The sequence below is a fragment of the Hordeum vulgare genome, chromosome 7H (assembly GCF_904849725.1).
Source record: "Hordeum vulgare subsp. vulgare chromosome 7H, MorexV3_pseudomolecules_assembly, whole genome shotgun sequence".
Taxonomy (NCBI): domain Eukaryota; kingdom Viridiplantae; phylum Streptophyta; class Magnoliopsida; order Poales; family Poaceae; genus Hordeum; species Hordeum vulgare.
Genome location: NC_058524.1, coordinates 437289444 through 437307703, shown reverse-complemented (window position 1 = coordinate 437307703; position 18260 = coordinate 437289444).

Genomic DNA, 18260 nt, shown 5'->3' with positions numbered 1-18260 from the left:
TATAAAAAGAATGAGGATTGAAACTTGCTGAGGGTAGCCAAACGTAGACCTTGGTCATTGTTGCAATTAATAGGAAGTGATAAAGAAGGAGAGGTTCACATATAAATATATCATCTCTGACACCATCTATGATTGTGAACACTCACCAAACTATTGCATGCCTAGAAGTAGATGTTGGACAAGGAAGACAACGTAATGGATTGTTTTTTCTTGGCTCTGAACAATGTTATATGATTAGAGATCCCTTAGCATGTGATGATTGCTTCAACCTCATATTAGCCAAAACTCCCGCACCCAGTAGAGATACTACTTGTGCATCCATAAACCTTCAAACCAGTTTTGCCATGAGTGTCCACCATACCTACCTATCGATTGAATAATATCCCTCAAGTAAGTTGTCATCGGTGCAAGCAATAAAAATTGCTCTCTAATATGTATAATCTATTAGTGTGTGGAAAATAAGCTTTATACGAACCTGTGATGAGGAAGACATAAAAGCGACAGACTGCATAATAAAGTTCTTTATCACAGGGGGCAATATAAAGTGACGTTCCTCCGCACTAAGAGGACACGCATCCAAACCTCAAAAGCTCATGACAACCTCTGCTTCCCTCTGCGAAAGGCCTATCTTGTACCTTTACTTTTTACCCATAAAAGAGTCATGGTGATCTTCACCAATTCCTTATTTCGCCTTTATCTTGGCTAACGTCATATGCTTTGGAAAGATCTATATTCATGTGTCAACTTGGAGGTAGGCATTCATGAATTATTATTGTTGACATTACCCTTGAGGTGAGTAGTTGGGAGGCAAAACTGTAAGCCCCTATCTTTCTCTTTGTCCAGCTGAAACTTTGATCTCATGAGTACCACGTGTTGGAAATATGCCCTAGAGGCAATAATAAATTAGTTATTATTATATTTCTTTGTTCATGATAATCGTTTATTATCCATGCTATAATTGTATTGATTGGAAACACAATACTTGTGTGGATACATAGACAAAACACTGTCCCTAGTAAGCCTCTAGTTGACTAGCTCGTTGATCAAAGATGGCCAAGGTTTCCTGGCCATAGGCAAGTGTTGTTACTTGATAACGGGATCACATCATTAGGAGAATCATGTGATGGACTAGACCCAAACTAATAGACGTAGCATGTTGATCGTGCCATTTTGTTGCTACTGTTTTCTGCGTGTCAAGTATTTGTTCCTATGACCATGAGATCATATAACTCACTGACACCGGAGGAAAGCTTTGTGTGTATCAAACGTCGCAACGTAAATGGGTGACTATAAAGATGCTCTACAGGTATCTCCGAAGGTGTTAGTTGAGTTAGTATGGATCGAGACTGGGATTTGTCACTCCGTGTGATGGAGAGGTATCTCGGGGCCCACTCGGTAATACAACATCACACACAAGCCTTGCAAGCAATGTGACTTAGTGTAAGTTGCGGGATCTTGTATTACGGAACGAGTAAAGAGACTTGCCGGTAAACGAGATTGAAATAGGTATGCGGATACTGACGATCGAATCTCGGGCAAGTAACATACCGAAGGACAAAGGTAATGACATACGGGATTATATGAATCCTTGGCACTGAGGTTCAAACGATAAGATCTTCGTAGAATATGTAGGATCCAATATGGGCATCCAGGTCCCGCTATTGGATATTGACCGAGGAGTCTCTCGGGTCATGTCTACATAGTTCTCGAACCCGCAGGGTCTGCACACTTAAGGTTCGACGTTGTTTTATGCGTATTTGAGTTATATGGTTGGTTACCGAATGTTGTTCGGAGTCCCGGATGAGATCACGGACGTCACGAGGGTTTCCGGAATGGTCCGGAAACTAAGATTGATATATAGGATGACCTCATTTGATTACCGGAAGGTTTTCGGAGTTACCGGGAATGTACCGGGAATGACGAATGGGTTCCGGGAGTTCACCGAGGGGCGGGGTGCAACCCACCCCGGGGAAGCCCATAGGCATTGGGGGTGGCGCACCATCCCTTAGTGGGCTGGTGGGACAGCCCAAAAGAGCCCTATGTGCCATAGGAAGAAAAATCAAAGAGGAAAGAAGAAAAAAAGAGGAGGTGGGAAAAAGGGAAGAAGGACTCCACCTTCCAAACCAAGTTGGATTCGGTTTGGAAGGGGAGACCTTCCCCCCTTGGCTCGGCCGACCCCCTTGGGGCCTCTTGAGCCCCAAGGCAAGGCTCCCCCTCTTCCCCCTATATATACGGAGGTTTTATGGCTGATTTGAGACGACTTTTCCATGCTAGCCCGACCACATACCTCCACGGTTTTTCCTCTAGATCGCGTTTCTGCGGAGCTCGGGTGGAGCCCTGCTGAGACAAGATCATCACCAACCTCCGGAGCGCCATCACGCTGCCGGAGAACTCTTCTACCTCTCCGTCTCTCTTGCTGGATCAAGAAGGCCGAGATCATCGTCGAGCTGTACGTGTGCTGAACGCGGAGGTGCCGTCCGTTCGGCACTAGATCGTGGGACTGATCGCGGGACGGTTCGCGGGGCGGATCGAGGGACGTGAGGACGTTCCACTGCATCAACCGCGTTCACTAACGCTTCTGTTGTACGGTCTACAAGGGTACATAGATCATACATCCCCTCTCGTAGATGGACATCACCATGATAGGTCTTCGTGCGCGTAGGAAAATTTTTGTTTCCCATGCGACGTTCCCCAACACCACGTGAGTTGTAGCAATTGTAGAGAATGAAAGAATGATTGAGTATGTGGATTTTCTTTACAAGCTCTTATTTGACTCTTTCTGATGTTGTGATAAATTGCAATTGCTTCAATGACTAAAGGCTATCGGTTGTTACTTCTCGGTAAGGTTCTTGATCCATGCTTTACTTTGTGAAGGAATTATCACTTTAGCATGAGAAATTATATGTTGGTATTGATGTTCTGATCTTGATCATGATGCATGCATGTTCGTATCTTGTTTTGTCGACACCTCTCTCCCTAAACATGTGGACATATGTAGTGAGCTAGGCTTTCGCTTGAGGACAAGTGAGGTCTAAGCTTGGGGGAGTTGATACATCCATTTTGCATCATGTTTTCATGTTGATATTTATCACTTCTTTGGCTGTTATTTCATTTCACGATACATGAAGAGGGAGAATACCGGCAACTGGAATTCTAGCCTGAAAGTGGAGCAAAGTTGAGATACCTATTCTGCGGAACTCAAAACGCCGTGAAAATCAACGGAGATTTTTTTCCCAATTTATCAAAAATACTGGGCCGAAGAAGTGCTAGAGGGGCACCAGGGGGGTGCCCACAAGCCTGCACGGTGCGGCCACCCCCCAGGCCGCGCCATGGGGGCTTGTGGGCAGCCAGTGGCCCACTAGCCCCCTCCTCTTTTGCTATATGGAGGGTTTCGTCCAGGAAAAAATTATAAGGGAGCATTTTCGTGGTTTCACCGCCGCCACAAGGCGGAACTTGAGCAGAACCAATCTAGAGCTCCGGCAGGACGATCCTGCCGGGGAAACTTCCCTCCCGGAGGGGGAAATCGTCGCCATCGTCATCACCAACACTCCTCTCATCAGAGGGGACTCATCTCCATCAACATCTTCATCAGCACCATCTCATCTCCATACCCTAGTTCATCTCTTGTAACCAATCTCCATCTCGCGACTCCTATTGGTACTTGTAAGGTTGCTAGTAGTGTTGATTACTCTTTGTAGTTGATGCTAGTTGGATTATTTGGTGAAATAGCTTATGTTCAGATCCTTAATGCTACGCATTACCTCTCTGATCTTGATTATGATTATGCTTTGTGAGTAGTTACTTTTGTTACTGAGGACATGGGATAAGTCATGCTAATAGTAGTCATGTGAATTTGGTATTCGTTCGGTAATTTGATATGTTGTATGTTGTTTTTCCTCTAGTGGTGTTATGTGAACGTCGACTACAGAACACTTCACCATTATTTGGGCCTAGAGGAAGGCATTGGGAAGTACTAAGTAGACAATGGATTGCTAGAGTAACAGAAGCTTAAACCCTAGTTTATGTGTTACTTCGCAAGGGGCTGATTTGGATCCACTAGTTTAATGCTATGGTTAGACTTTGTCTTAATTCTTCTTTCGTAGTTGCGGATGCTTGCGAGAGGGGTTGATCATAAGTGGGATGCTTGTCCAAGTAAGGGCAGTACCCAAGCGCCCGTCCACCCACATATCAAACTATCAAAGTAACGAACACGAATCGTATGAACATGATGAAACTAGCATGACAGAAATTCCCGTGTGTCCTTTGGAGCGTTTTTCCTCCTATAAGACTTTGTGCAGGCTTGTCCCTTGCTACAAAAGGGATTGGGCCACTTTGCTGCACCGTTGCTACTTTTGTTACTTGTTGCTTGCTACGAATCATCTCACCACACAATCACTTGTTACCGATAATTTCAGTGCCTGCAGATTTTTCATTGCTGAAAACCACTTGTCAGATCCTTCTGCTCCTCGTTGGGTTCGACACTCTTATTTACCGAAATGACTACGATTGATCCCCTATACTTGTGGGTCATCACCCTTCCACTCTACCATCTCATGAAGAAGAAGACGAAGTTCGAGTGGAACGACCTGGCGGACGAAGCCTTCCGCAACCTCAAGCGGGTCACCTCGAGCCTGCCAATCTTGGCAGCGCCAGCTGAAAGGGAACCCATACTCATATACATTGCAGCGACCACTTGCATGGTTAGTGTAGTGCTGGTAGTTCAACGCAAGGAGGAGGCCAAGGTACTATTAGTGCAGCGCCCTGTGTACTACCTCAGCAAGGTCTTGTCCGCCTCCAAGCAGAACTATCCCCACTACCAAAAAATGTGTTATGGTGTTTACCTTGCTGCAAAGAAGTTGAAGCAATACTTCCAACAGCATGCTATCACCATGGTGAGCACTGCTCCGCTTTCAAAAATCATGGGCAACCGTGATGCAACTGGCAGGAATGCCAAGTGCTCGATCGCCATGGCGGACCATGATATCCGCTACGAGCCTCGCACCGCCATCAAATCTCAGGTGGTGGCCGACTTCTTGGTCGACTGGGCCGAAACCCAGTTCAAGCCACCACCTCCAGACTCTACGCATTGGTGGATGCACTTCGACGGCTCAAAGATGCGGACTGGTCTGGGAGCCGGCATCATCTTGACGTCTCCGAAAGGAGACCAGCTCAAGTATGCTCTCCAGATCCACTTCGCCGCCTCCAACAACATCGCCGAGTACGAAGCACTCGCTCATGGCCTCTGGCTCACCAAGGAGATTTGCATCTGGCGGCTCATCTTCTTCGGCGACTCAGATCTGGTGGTGCAGCAAGTTTCTGGCGAATGGGACGCCAGGGACGCCAACATGGTAAGCTACCGCTTCCTCATCCAGCAGTTCAGCGGCCCCTTCGAGGGTTGCGAGTTCCACCATGTTTCAGGCCAAACAACGAGGCGGCTGATAAATTGGCCAAGATTGGCTCCATGACACAGGCTATCCCAGCCGGCGTCTCCCTCGAGCAGCTCCACAAGCCATCTATCAGGCCGTCTCCAGAGTCGGCATCGATCTTCCTGCCGGCTGATTCTTCGGTGCAAGCGTCGTCGGCTCCACCAGCTACATGAGTTACAACTCCTGTGTCGGCTAAGCTGGCTCTGCCAACTCCAATTGCGGCACCGGCTAAATCTTTGGTGCAAGCGTCGTCGGCTCCACTAGCTACACCGGCTACAGCTCCTGTGTCGGCTAAGCTGGCTCTGCCGACTCCAATTGCGGCACCGGCTAAATCTTCGGTGCAAGCATCATCGGCTTCACCATCTACACCAGCTACAGCTCCAGCACCGGCTACGCTGGCTTTGCCGACTCCAATTGCGGCACCGGCTACAACAACAGCTCCGGCTCCGCCCTGCCTCAAATCATGTCGTCTCAACACCTAGTGGGTGGACGTCATGGAGGTAGACGGCGAGCCAGCCACCACTACGGCATCAGAGACACCTTGTCTCGAGCCCATGACTACTGCTTCATCAAGCGCGGGGGCTGCAGAAGCCCCTGACAGTCAGGTCGAGACAGAGCCAGCCCTTGTGTCGGCTCCGTCATGGGCTCAAACCATCCTGGCCTTCCTCCTTCGTAGCGAGCTTCCTCAAGACGAGGCAGAGGTGAGGCAGATCCAGCGCACATCTACAGCCTACGCCATTATCAATCGCGAGCTGGTTCGGCGTAGCGTGACTGGCGTGTTCCAGCGCTGCGTCAAATCAGAAAAGGGACAGGAGATCCTCAGAGACATTCACCACGGGGAGTGCGGGCATCATGCCGCCTCTAGAACCCTGGTGGCCAAGGCGTTCCTCCACGGATTCTACTGGCCGACAACCCTCGAGGAGGCCGTGGACTTGGTCAACAAATGTGAGGGCTGCCAATTCTTTGGCACACAGAGCCACATGCCGCCTTCGGCCCTCAAAACCATCCCCTTGTCATGGCCTTTCGCCGTCTGGGGGCTGGACATGGTGGGGCCTTTCAAGACGGCTCGTGGTGGCATGACTCACCTCTTGGTGGCCGTCGACAAATTCACAAAGTGGATAGAGGCTAGGCCCATCAAGCAGCTTGATGGCCCCACGGCTGTCAAGTTCATCACGGACATCTCTGTTCGATATGGCGTCCCCCACAGCATCATCACCGACAACGGCACTAACTTCACCAAGGGCGCTCTGGCGCTCTACTGCCCCAAGGTAGGAATCCGTCTCGACTTGGCGTCAGTGGCACATCCCCAGTCCAATGGCCAGATGGAGAGGGCCAATGGCCTGATCCTGGCCGGCATCATGCCAAGACTGGTGGCACCACTTGTCAGGTCAGCTGGATGCTGGATCCAAGAACAGCCGGCTGTATTGTGGAGTCTCCGTTCCACGCCCAACCGGTCAATTGGCTTCACTCCGTTCTTTCTTGTATACGGGTCCGAGGCCATCATCCCTACGGATATCGATTTCGACTCGCCTCGGGTCACCTTGTACATGGAAACGGAGGCAAAGGAGGCAAGAGAAGACGGTGTTGATCTCCTCGAGGAAGCAAGGGACTTAGCCTTGAGCCAGACGACCATCTATCAACAGAAGCTGAGATACTACCATAGCAAGAAGATCAAGCCTCTCTCTCTTAGAGAGGGAGACTTGGTGCTTAGAAGAATCCAGCGCACCGCTGGCCAACACAAGCTCTCATCCCCATGGGAGGGACCCTTCATCATCAGTAGGGCATTGCACAACAACGCATACTACTTGATCGATACCTAGAAGCCAAGGAAGCGCAAGAGGGACGACTCCGGCTAGGAGACGCAACGTCCATGGAACGCGGCATTGCTTCGCCCGTTCTATTGCTAGAAGGCAAGTATCAAACATGGAAAGAGCGTGCACATATGTCTTTCTCCCTCTTCGGGGATTTTTAATGAATTCAATGAAAAGAGCATGCTCATATGCTTCTTTTTAAGTTCATATCTAGAGTGCTCACTCTGTGAAGCCCCTTGCTGGCTCTAATAAGCTCGGGGACTCGCTAGCCGCCCGGACGCCTCCCTTATGTTGTAGAAAAACACAGAGCGTATGCCAGACCGATCCTTGGTCACATCGTAATAGCTACAGACCGGCTCCCGACTGTCCGGCTAACGAGTCGATATCAGGTAAGGCCGGATGCGTGTAAAGTTTGACTACAAAAAGGTTGCCGGCTCGGGTTGGCTTGATCTAATTTACGATCTCATTCTAGCCGGCCTCTGCTGGTTTATGTCTGAATCTTTAAGTCTTGATGGCTTCGAAAAATCTACGTCTTATATTCTCGAAGTTAGAAACCTCGACCTAGTCACAGACCGGCTCCCGGCTGTCGGGCTGGCGTGGTGGAAACTTGGGGGGTATAGGAGTTGGAGAAAAAGAAGTCAAACAGGAATCAAAAGATAAAGATATAAAACAACACGCATGGCAATACGAATATAATGTTGAATCCATACATTCAAAATGCATTGGCCCATGGCCGAAGTTCATTACACCCCCCAGTGGGTGGAACTGTTGGACTGACAAGACAATTGCAGACAACAAAAAGAAAAAACAGGATCGGCTAAGGGGCTGCGGCCTCATCGGTCGCCCCGGCTGCTGCTCCTGAAGTGGTGGCTTCACCATCTCCGCCTGCTCCCGAGGCGGTGGCGCCGTCTCCTCCGCGAGGGCTCCCGGCTCCGTCCACATCGGAGTCAGCATACGTCGCGCCGCTGGAGGCGGCAGCGTTTTCCACCTCATGGGCCGCCTCGTCGGAGCTGCCATCGGCATCATAGGGCTGAACGCCATGCAGATCCTCAGGGATCGCATTGCCACCTGCGCCCCGCTCCAAGTTGAGCTCATCCCAGGCGGCGTACGAGGCGATGTCACTGGCCCTCACGTGCAACTCCTCCTCCACGGCCTGCAGCTCGACCTCCGAGCCGTCGCGCTGAGCAACGAGCTTGCCCAAGTCCATGTTTCGGTACCAGCACTTTGCCAAGTGTAGGGCCATGTAGGCTCCCGCGCGCGTAGCCGAAGCGCGCCAGGCGTCAAGACGGTCCTCGCCAGCCGCAAGCCAGTGGGAGAGCCGGCTCATTGACGCTGGCTCCACGCCATCAGGCCATAGGACTGCCACCATCGACGAACCTGCGGTCTGGAGCCGAGCCACGGACTCGCCCAAGACGCGCAGGCAGGCCGTGAGGCCCACGCCGATCTCCTCCATGCTCCAGCCGGAGGTAGCGTCTACCTCCTGCCTGGCCGCGCGACGCTCCTCGCTGCTCACCTCGACGGCCGCGTCTCGTGTCTCAGGGAAGAGGCATGAGATAGGGGAGGGGCGCAAAAAAGAGTAAGAAGAGGAGATGGCAAAGAAAGTTCAAGACAAAACAAAAGAAGACTCGCGGTCGAAGTCACTATCAGTCTCATGGGCGCTCTCCAGGGCCTCGAGCTCCCGCACCTTGCTTGCTTGAGTGAGGCGGGCGACTTCGTCCTGGAGGGCCGTCGCCGCATCCAGGGACTTGGCCAGCTGTGGCTGCTTCTGGATCAGGGTGTCCTCCTTCTCCTTCAAGGCGGCATCCTTGAGCTTTATCTCCCCGAAATGAAGCGTCTCAAGACTATTCACGTTGGCAGTATGGGAGGCGTCCTTCTCCTGCAGAGAGGCACGCAGCTGCTCCAGCTCGGCCCGGCTAGCCGCCTCGAGCTCCTTCTTCTTTGTCTGGAGAAGAGCCAGCTGCTGCTGAGGCCGGCCGTCCGCATCGCGCACGGTGTCCCGGTCCACGACAACGTTGCCCAGCCGGTCTTGAAGCTCGGCAACCTGGCCATCAGTCGCCTGGTTTTCAGCCCGCAGCATGTTGTAGGCTTGCACCTGGGCATCATAAAGATCCTACAAAGCAAGGAAAAAGAAGAAGTAAGATTCGGCCTGGTTAAGTCATAACCAGCCCGATTCTCCGGGGCTACACCTAGTGGGTGCGCTAGCGCGCCCCCACTAAAGAAGCAAAGCAAGAAAAGAAGCTCAAAGAGATTCCTCCCGGCCGATGCTCGGCCGGCCCGACTCTCGGGGGCTACACCCAGTGGGTGCCCTGGCGCACCCCCACTGATTCAAGAAAAGAAAAAATTAAATATAGAGGCGAGGCACTTACCCTGGTGCACTCCTCCAAGTGCTCCAGATCGCCGCTCACCACACGGGCCACCTGGTCCACCTTGAACCGGCTGCTGGCAAACATAGACACCAGCTCCGGGACGCCATGGAGCATGGTGCCCGCGGGCAGCTTCGAGCGCTCCAGGTTAGCCGCTTGCTAGGCCTTCATGGGCCGGCTCCCGACTCTGGTATGGCGATTGGAGATAACGAGGGTGCCGTCTCCAGGTGCTGGTATGGCGGCCGGCTCCGCCGACGCCCCAGCCGGCGCCGTCTCCTCAGCAGGAGGTGGATGGGTCATGTCCGACGCATCCATGTTCACCCCTGGCACATCCGGGGCCACGTCTGGCGCGTCCAGGATCAGTTCCAGCGCGTCGAGCGCCGCCTCGGCCCAAGGTGAATCAAGGATCACCTCTAGATCCACCGGCGCAGAGGTGTCCGGCTTGGAGGGACGGGCCTCCTCGGTCCTCAAGGCGCGCCTCGGCACCGCCTCACTAGATGGCTCCTCCACGCGAGCACTCGTGGAGGGGTCATGTCTAGCCTTAGTACGCTCCTCCGCCGGCTTCTCAGCCCGGCTGGGGCGAGACTGGCCCTCGGTCGTCTTCCCCGCGTCCGCATCCCACCGGCGGGTGGACGGCTCCTTGAGCTCCCTCTAGGCAGCGTCAGCCACTGTCTAGCCGGCTCGTTCGGCTGCGGAGGCGGTGTCTTCCTCCACGTCCTCCGCCTCCCTGCCTGGCGATGTTTTGAGGAACGAAGCTTCACACAAGACAAAATAAAAAAGAAGGGAGAGGAACCCTTACCCCGTGACGATGGGCACCTGCCTCCAGCCGCCACTAGCACGGCGCTTCTTAGCATCGCCTGCTCGTGTTCCGGCTGGAGGACCCATCGCCGAGCGCTTAGGGGGCGGCCTGGAAGCTGTGGCACCCTTGCCCTTCTTCCTGGCCGCCTCCACAGATCCGGCCGCCTCGGCCCTATGACGTCGTCCGCGCGTCAGAGGCGGGCTGGTGACCTCCTCCACCCCGTCGGAGTCTTCCTCGAAGGCTGCATCAGATAGGGAGGAAGGAGTCTCGTCATCGTCCGTCCAATCTACGATGGAGGGCCGCAGATGCTCACTAGACGGCTCCGTCCCTTCCGACTCGAGCGCATTCTCCGAACCTTCGGAGGAGGCAGAGCGGGACTCGATGATGCCCTCGTCCTCGATCTCCGAGGCGTCAAACGTGGCCACGTCAGGGCCAGGCGGGTGGAGTGGTGCCTGCAGCTTCTCGAACACCTGCGTGAAGGAGTTGACGGCTGGCTCAATGAGACGGCCGGTCGCGGGACAAACAACAAGAGCAAAACAACAAAGAATACTTACCATCGGAGGCGGAAGGGACCTGCAGTAAGGGGTCATCCCCCACGTCCAGTTCCCACCGTCGTCCATACGGGCGGTGGAAATCTGGTTCACCCCCCGCGCCACCGCGCTGAGGGTGAATCTCTTGGTGGAGTTCAGGTAGGGGTCGTGCCGGCCACTCATCTGGCAGACCAGGTGAGGCCGCCTCTGCAGCGGCAGAATCCTGCCGGTGACCATGGTGGTAAGCAGGTCGCGGCCAAGGAGGTCGCGATACTGCAAGATGTCGAGGTGGGCACCGATTGGCGCCACCACGGGAATCGGCTTCGGGAACTTCGCCCCCCAGTTCAACTTCGTCGGAGGATCAATGTTGAACGGGGGCATGTTGAGGGCATCGTGAGCAGGGACGGCATTCTTCATGTAGAAGAAGCCTTTCTACCACTGCTTGATGGACTCCTGTAGTGGCATCTAGGGGAAGCCGGACATCGAACGATGATGCACCAGTGCGGCTCCGCACGGCGTCATCGGGCGCGGCCCGGCGAGCTTCTCCAGCTCGGCCTTGTCCATCACAATGGACAACTGCTTGAAGAAAAACAAGCTTGGCCAGAGGTCGAGGCGGGGCTCGATACCCAGGAAGCCCTCGCACAAGACTACGAAGGCCAACAGCTGCAAGATGGCGTTCGGCGCCAAGTGGTGCCGCTGCAGGCCGAAGAAGTGGAGCCATTCACAGAAGAAGGGGCTCGCCGGGAGCCCAAAGACCTTGTAGAAGTGCTCGTCGAAAACGACGATCTCTCCCTTTGCCGGTGTTGGGGCTGTCTCGGCGCTAGGGATCCGCACCAGCACCTGGGAGGCCGGGGGCAACATCTGGCGATGGCGGAGCGCCTCGATATCGCACACCTCACTACCAAGCCAGGCTCCCTGCGACGAAGTCTTCTTTGAGGAGGAGCCGCCGGCCATGACTGCGGGCGGCGAATGCTCGGGATGGTTGGAGGCTCGACGACGACGGAGAAGAAGAAGACGAAGTGGACGGGCTCTTTCTCTCTGGGCTCAGGGAGGAAGAGGGTGTCGATGCGGGGCGAGAAGGGGGCGAGTGGCCTCCTCGGAACCCCCGAATCCCATTTAAACCCCATGAAGCGTCGTGGAGAGGGGATCCGGTGCGCACGGAGCCCCACTAACCCCGTGTATTACGGACGGTAATGCTTCCCGAAACCAAACAGTCGTGGAGTAAATCCGCACAGGATCTTCCGCGCGGAGGCCGAGGGGGCATAGTGGCGGGACCCGGGGCCCAGGCCCGGTCCCGTCACCAGTAATAACCATCATTACGCCACGTCGGGACTGACGCGTGGCGCATTCTGCGCGGCCTACGACGAAGTTGAGGCGTCGCTTCGAAGCCAACCGGCTTCGGAGCCGGCGTTTCGTGCTGCAGATGGCGGCAGGAATACAAAGACAAAAAATCAAGCCGGTGAGGCCACCTGTCCGCAGGCGCCGGCCTCTCCAGCTTCGGGGACTACTGTCAGGGGGATAACCCCAGGGTAGGCTCATCGAGCCTACTCATTCATCTCCTGCCCAAACGGAATGACCAAGTATAATTCTCCGAGTCCCAAGTCCTCTGGCGAGCTAGGCTGCACCTACCAGCTGGAGGACGAGACGGACAACTCTCTGGCCGGCCAGGCAACACCATCTGGCTGGGGGCAAGATGGCTACCTCTTCCAGACCGCCTAGGCCGAGCCAGCCGGCTAGGAACGAGGCGGCCATCCCCAAGCCGGCTAGCCAAGCAGGCTAGTCGGCCGGGGATCTCAAGTCACATCAGATCGTAGGTCATGACGAGACCCTATGGTTAAAGGTGGCTACGCATCAGCAAATGTACTGGATCGGAGTGCACGACAGGTACTAGCGTCGGCGGCCATGCCGCTGAGCTACCCGGACTCTGATCCATCACCCAGCATAGTGTCGGCCGTCAAACTCCCACTCCATTACTGCACTCGGTGTGGGAATACTGGAGGCGGCCGTACCGTCTGCCCATGACGAATCTCGCTGGACGACGTCGGACGTATCGGGAGTGCCCTCCATCAACCTTATGTGAGAGCTCCATTGTCTAGCCGGCGGGTCCCATAGCCAGACAGGACCTCGCAGCCGGTGGGCCCCTCAAGCGACAAGACAAGACCCTCATGGGCCCCCTGGCCAGCCGGCGAGGCTGCTAGCCGGGTCTCACTCTTGTACCATTTATCCATATTGTATGCCGGTGGGTTCCTCTATAAAAACCCCCGGTCCCCCTCCATGCAAAGGGTCGGTCAACAGATTACACACACAATCACCAACCACATAGGAGAGGCAGAGACGAGCCGGCTGCTCCCCTCTTCCTCCTCCGCAACACAGCTCCAGGAACAACCTTGTAATCCATCCATATACATCATACACTCCGGCAGGACTAGGGGTATTATCTCTACGGAGAGCCCTGAACCTGGGTACATCGTGCGTTCCATGCTTGTACCAACCTCGCCCCCAGCGCTCTCCGTTGTCACTTCGGTTCTCACCGACTTTAGCCTCCCTATGGCATATGTTGTGAGTATTCACTGACAACAAGTCTATCTGGCACAAAACCTGGGTGAACAAAATGGATGAAGAACATGTCAAGTACGCATCCAAGGACGCGTACACAAGCTACGATATGTACATGAGGATCGTTGACATGAAGAAGTGCCTCCTTCCTGCAGATGGCAAGGAATTGCCACAAGTAAAGCAGCGAGGGCAACTATCATTAGAAAAAGAATATGATTTAATGATCATCTACTTCTGTAATTTTTATTGAAGAATGTACATGTGTTGCGTAGTCACTTATGTAACTGGATGTTCAAGTTGGTGATGCAACTATGTTGTTGTTTTGTAGACAGAGCATAGATGTTGCCGAAACAGAGAAAATCACATCTCATACAATTGTTTACCAGCAACTGTATACCCACAACACACACATCTTGTGAGGATAAATCGGTTTTATTATTATTGGTCTTCGCACACAATTTTGATTAATGAATAATTTGCCACGTATCTCACACACATTCTTATGCTATATCATTTGTGTTCTGCTGGCTCAGCACAAACAATTTATCCGAGTGAACTGTATGTCGTACTTCACACACACATGTATTTTGTTAAACATATGTGTTATCTTGGCTAATCGCAAATAGTTCATAAGGACCAAATGTATGACACGCATCGGACACACAAGTCTCATCTAAATCATGCCTCATGGACCATCCATTGCACAAAGTTCATTTTATTGGCGATGGTGCTAGAACTATACCGTTTGCGATTGATGGACCGCACACATTTTGTTCATAGGGTCTCAAATGCATGTTCCCTCTTAGGACCTTCCTATAGTTTTGGTTGTGAGTAGTTACTTTATTTTTTGAAGACACTGGATAAATTTTGTTATAAGTAATCATATGATGTTGGTATTCATTCGATATTTTGATGATGTGCATGTTTCTCTTCCTTTAGTGGTTGTTGGCCCACTGGAAACCGGGTTACCACGATATGTCTGCCTACCAAGCCGGGAGGCGACGCTGGGCAGCCTAAGAAGGACGATCTCCCTCAGGCTGATCCCATGAGGGTTGCCTTGCGAGGGGCGAGGCCCTTTTACTGCAAACCTAGCTCTGCTAGGGACAACACGCGCCAAAACATGTCGTGAGGCCTCCCTCGCGGGGTAGACTCACTAGGCAGGTTGTACAGGCCAACTATGGGGCGCAGATCTCGTCACGAAGGTGATTTCTCCAATGTCAGGGCAACGACAGAGGACTAAGGGCAAGCCAGTCTCAATTCTAGTAATAAAGGAGCAGTGGGGCCTGCTGTTGGAAATATGCCCTAGAGTCAATAATAAGTTAGTTATTATCATATTTCCCTCTTCAAGATAATAATTTATTATCCATGCTATAACCGTATTGATTGGAAACTCAAATACATGTGTGGGTACATGGACAACAAAGTGTTCGTATTATGCATCTACTGTATTAGCTCGTTGATCAAAGATGGCTAAGGTTTCCTCACCATACAACTGAGTTGTCATTTGATAATGGGATCACATCATTAGGAGAATGATGTGATGGACAAGACCCAAACAGTAAGCATAACGTTTGATCATATCAATTTTACTACTATTGCTTTCTTCATGTTAATGTATCTGTTCTCATGACCATGAGTTCATACAAATCACTGACACCGGAGGAATGCCTTGTGTGTATAAAACGTCACAACATAACTGGGTGACTATAAAGACGCTCTACAGGTATCACCGAGGGTGTGCGTGGAGTTGGCATGGATCAAGGCTGGGATTTGCCACTCTGTATGACGGGGAGGTATCTCAGGGCCCACTCGATAATACAACATCACAATAAGGTTGCAAAAAATGTGAATAAGGAGTCAGTCACGGGATATTGTATTACCAAACGAGTAAATAGACTTTCCAGTAACGAGACTGAAATAGGTACGGAGTTACCAACGACCGAACCTCGGGCAAGTAACATACGGATGGACAAAGGGAATGACGTATGTGATTAGTTAAATCCTTGACATTGTTGGTTCGGCAGATATAGATCTTCGTAGATTATGTAGGAGCCAATATGGGCATCCAGGTCCCGCTATTTTTTATTGAATGCAGAGTTTTCTCGCGCATGTCTACATACAAAGGGTCTGCACACTTAACGTTTGATGACGATATGGATATAGTTGAGTTAGTGTTGGTGACTGAAGGTTGTTTGAAGTCCCATAAGAGATTACGGACATGACAAGGAGCTTCGGAAAGGTCCGGAGGTAAAGAATGATATATGGAAAGTTCGGTATTGGTCATCGGAAAGAATTCGGGCGTCACCGAGATTGTATCGTGGGTGCCGGAAGGGGCCCACTGCCTCAGGGGGGCACATGGGTTGAGAGGGGTGCACACGACCTCCTGGTGGGATGGGCGCCCCTCCTACCTAGGCCCATGCAGCCAAGGGCTTGTGGGGGCAAACCCTAGGGGTGGCGCAACGCTAACTTCGATGGCAAGCCACCTGCTAGGCTGCCGCCCCTTCTCTTAGGCACATCCCTAGGGCCGGACACCTCCACCCCACCCCATATATATACGAGAGGAGAGGGAGGGAAGCCACACCTGGAAGGCCATGGCGCAACCCTCCTCTCTCTCTTGTAGTTCTTATCCATCATTGTGATTGCAGAAGTGCTTGGAGAAGCCCTGCCGAGATTGCACCACCACCGCGGCCACCACGGCGTCGTGCTGCCGGAGAACTCAGCTACTACTTCATCCACGCTCGCTGGATCGAGGTGGTGAAGGTTTTATCAAGCTACACATGTGCTGAACATGAAGGTGTCATCCGTTTGGCACTTGATCGGGACATTCGTGATTGGATCATGGGATGACTCGTGATTGGATCGTGAAGACATTCTACTACATCAACCACGTTCCTCAATGGTTCCACTTAGCGATCTACAAGGGTATGTAGATGCACTCCCCTCTCGTAGTTGTTGATCTCTATAGATTGATCTTGATGAGCATAAGATTTTTTTTTTGTTTCCCATGCGATATTCTCCAAAAGTGGCATCATGAGCTAGGTCTATGTGTAGATAACATGCACGAGTAGAACACAAAGTGTTTGTGGGTGTTGATATTAAGATTGCTTACTTCCTTAGTCTTATTATGATTTGTCGGTATTGTGGGATGAAGCGGCCCGGACCAACCTTACTCGTCCACATACGAGAGACCGGTTCCATCAACTGACATGCAACTTGTGGCATAAAGATGCGTGGCGGGTGGCTGGCTCTCCCACTTTAGTTGAATCAAATTCGATAGAGGCGGTCCTTGTAGAAGGTTAAATAGAAACTTGAATATTACCGTTGAGGCTTTGCGTAGGAAAGAACGGTTCTTGCTAGTTACCCATAGAAGCCACGTAAAACATGCAACAACAAAGTAGACGATGTATAACTTGTTTTTCTAGGGTATGTTGTGATATAATATGTCCAAGGACATGATGAAATATGTGTGATGCATGTCGATGAGTACGGCATCCGGCAGGAGCCATAGGGTTTTCTTTAATTATTTGTGCCTTTTTGAATTACTTGATCGATATGAGTTAACAATAGTGGTGGAAGCATAGTTGGCGCGACAACTCCAATGGATACACAACAATGGAGATCATTATGATGGAGATCATGGTGTCATGCCAGTGATGATGGAGATCATGCCGCTGCTTTGGATATGGAGATCAAAAGTGCAAGATGATGGCCATATCATGTTACTATTTTGATGTGCACATGATGTTAATCTGTTTATGCATCTTGTTCTGCTTAGGATGACTGTAGCATTATAAGATGATCCCTCACTAAAATGTCAAGATAAAATTGTATACTCCCTAAGTGTGCACCATTGCGAAGGTTCATCGTTTCGAAGCACCACATGATGATCGGGTGTCATAGACTCTACGTTCACATACAACGGGTGTATGCCAGTTTTGCACATGCATAACACTTGGGTTAAACTTGACGAACCTAGCATGTACGAACATGGCCTCAAAACACAGGATACCAAAAGCTTGAGCATGAGTCATATAGTAGATATGATCAACATGGAGATGTTCACCATTGAAGGCACCTCATCTCACGTGATGATCGGACTTGGTTTGGTGGTTTTAGATCATGTAACACTCGAGCAACTTGGCGGATGTTGAGTTGAGTGCGAGTTCTTAAGTAATATGGTTAATTTAACCCATTATCATGAACATAGTCTAAGTCATCTTTGCAAATTGTGTTGTAGATCAATGGCTCGCGCAGTAGCTCCCCTCAATTTTAACAAGTTCCTAGAGAAAGCTAAACTAAAATATGATGGAAGTAACTATGCGGACTTGGTCCGTAATCTGAGGATTATCCTCATGGCTTCCCAAAAAGGCTTATGTCCTTGATGCACCGCTTGAGGCAGCACCCCCTTGCCACGTTTGCAGATGTTGTGAATGTGTGGCAAGCGCATGCTGATGACTACTCGATAGTTCAGTGCACCATGTTGTATGGCTTGGAATCGGCACTTCAAAGGCGTTTTGAACGCCATGGATCATATGCAATGTTCCCGGAGTTGAAGTTAGTTTTTGAAGCTAATGCCTAAATCAAGAGGTATGAGACCTCCGATAAACTGTTTTCCTGCAAAATGGAGGAGAATAGTTTTGTGAGTGAACACATATTCAAAATGTCTGGGTACTACATGTTGGAAATATGCCCTAGAGGCAATGATAAATAGTTATTATTATATTTCCTGTTTAAAGATAATCGTTTATTATCCATGCTATAGTTGTATTGACTGA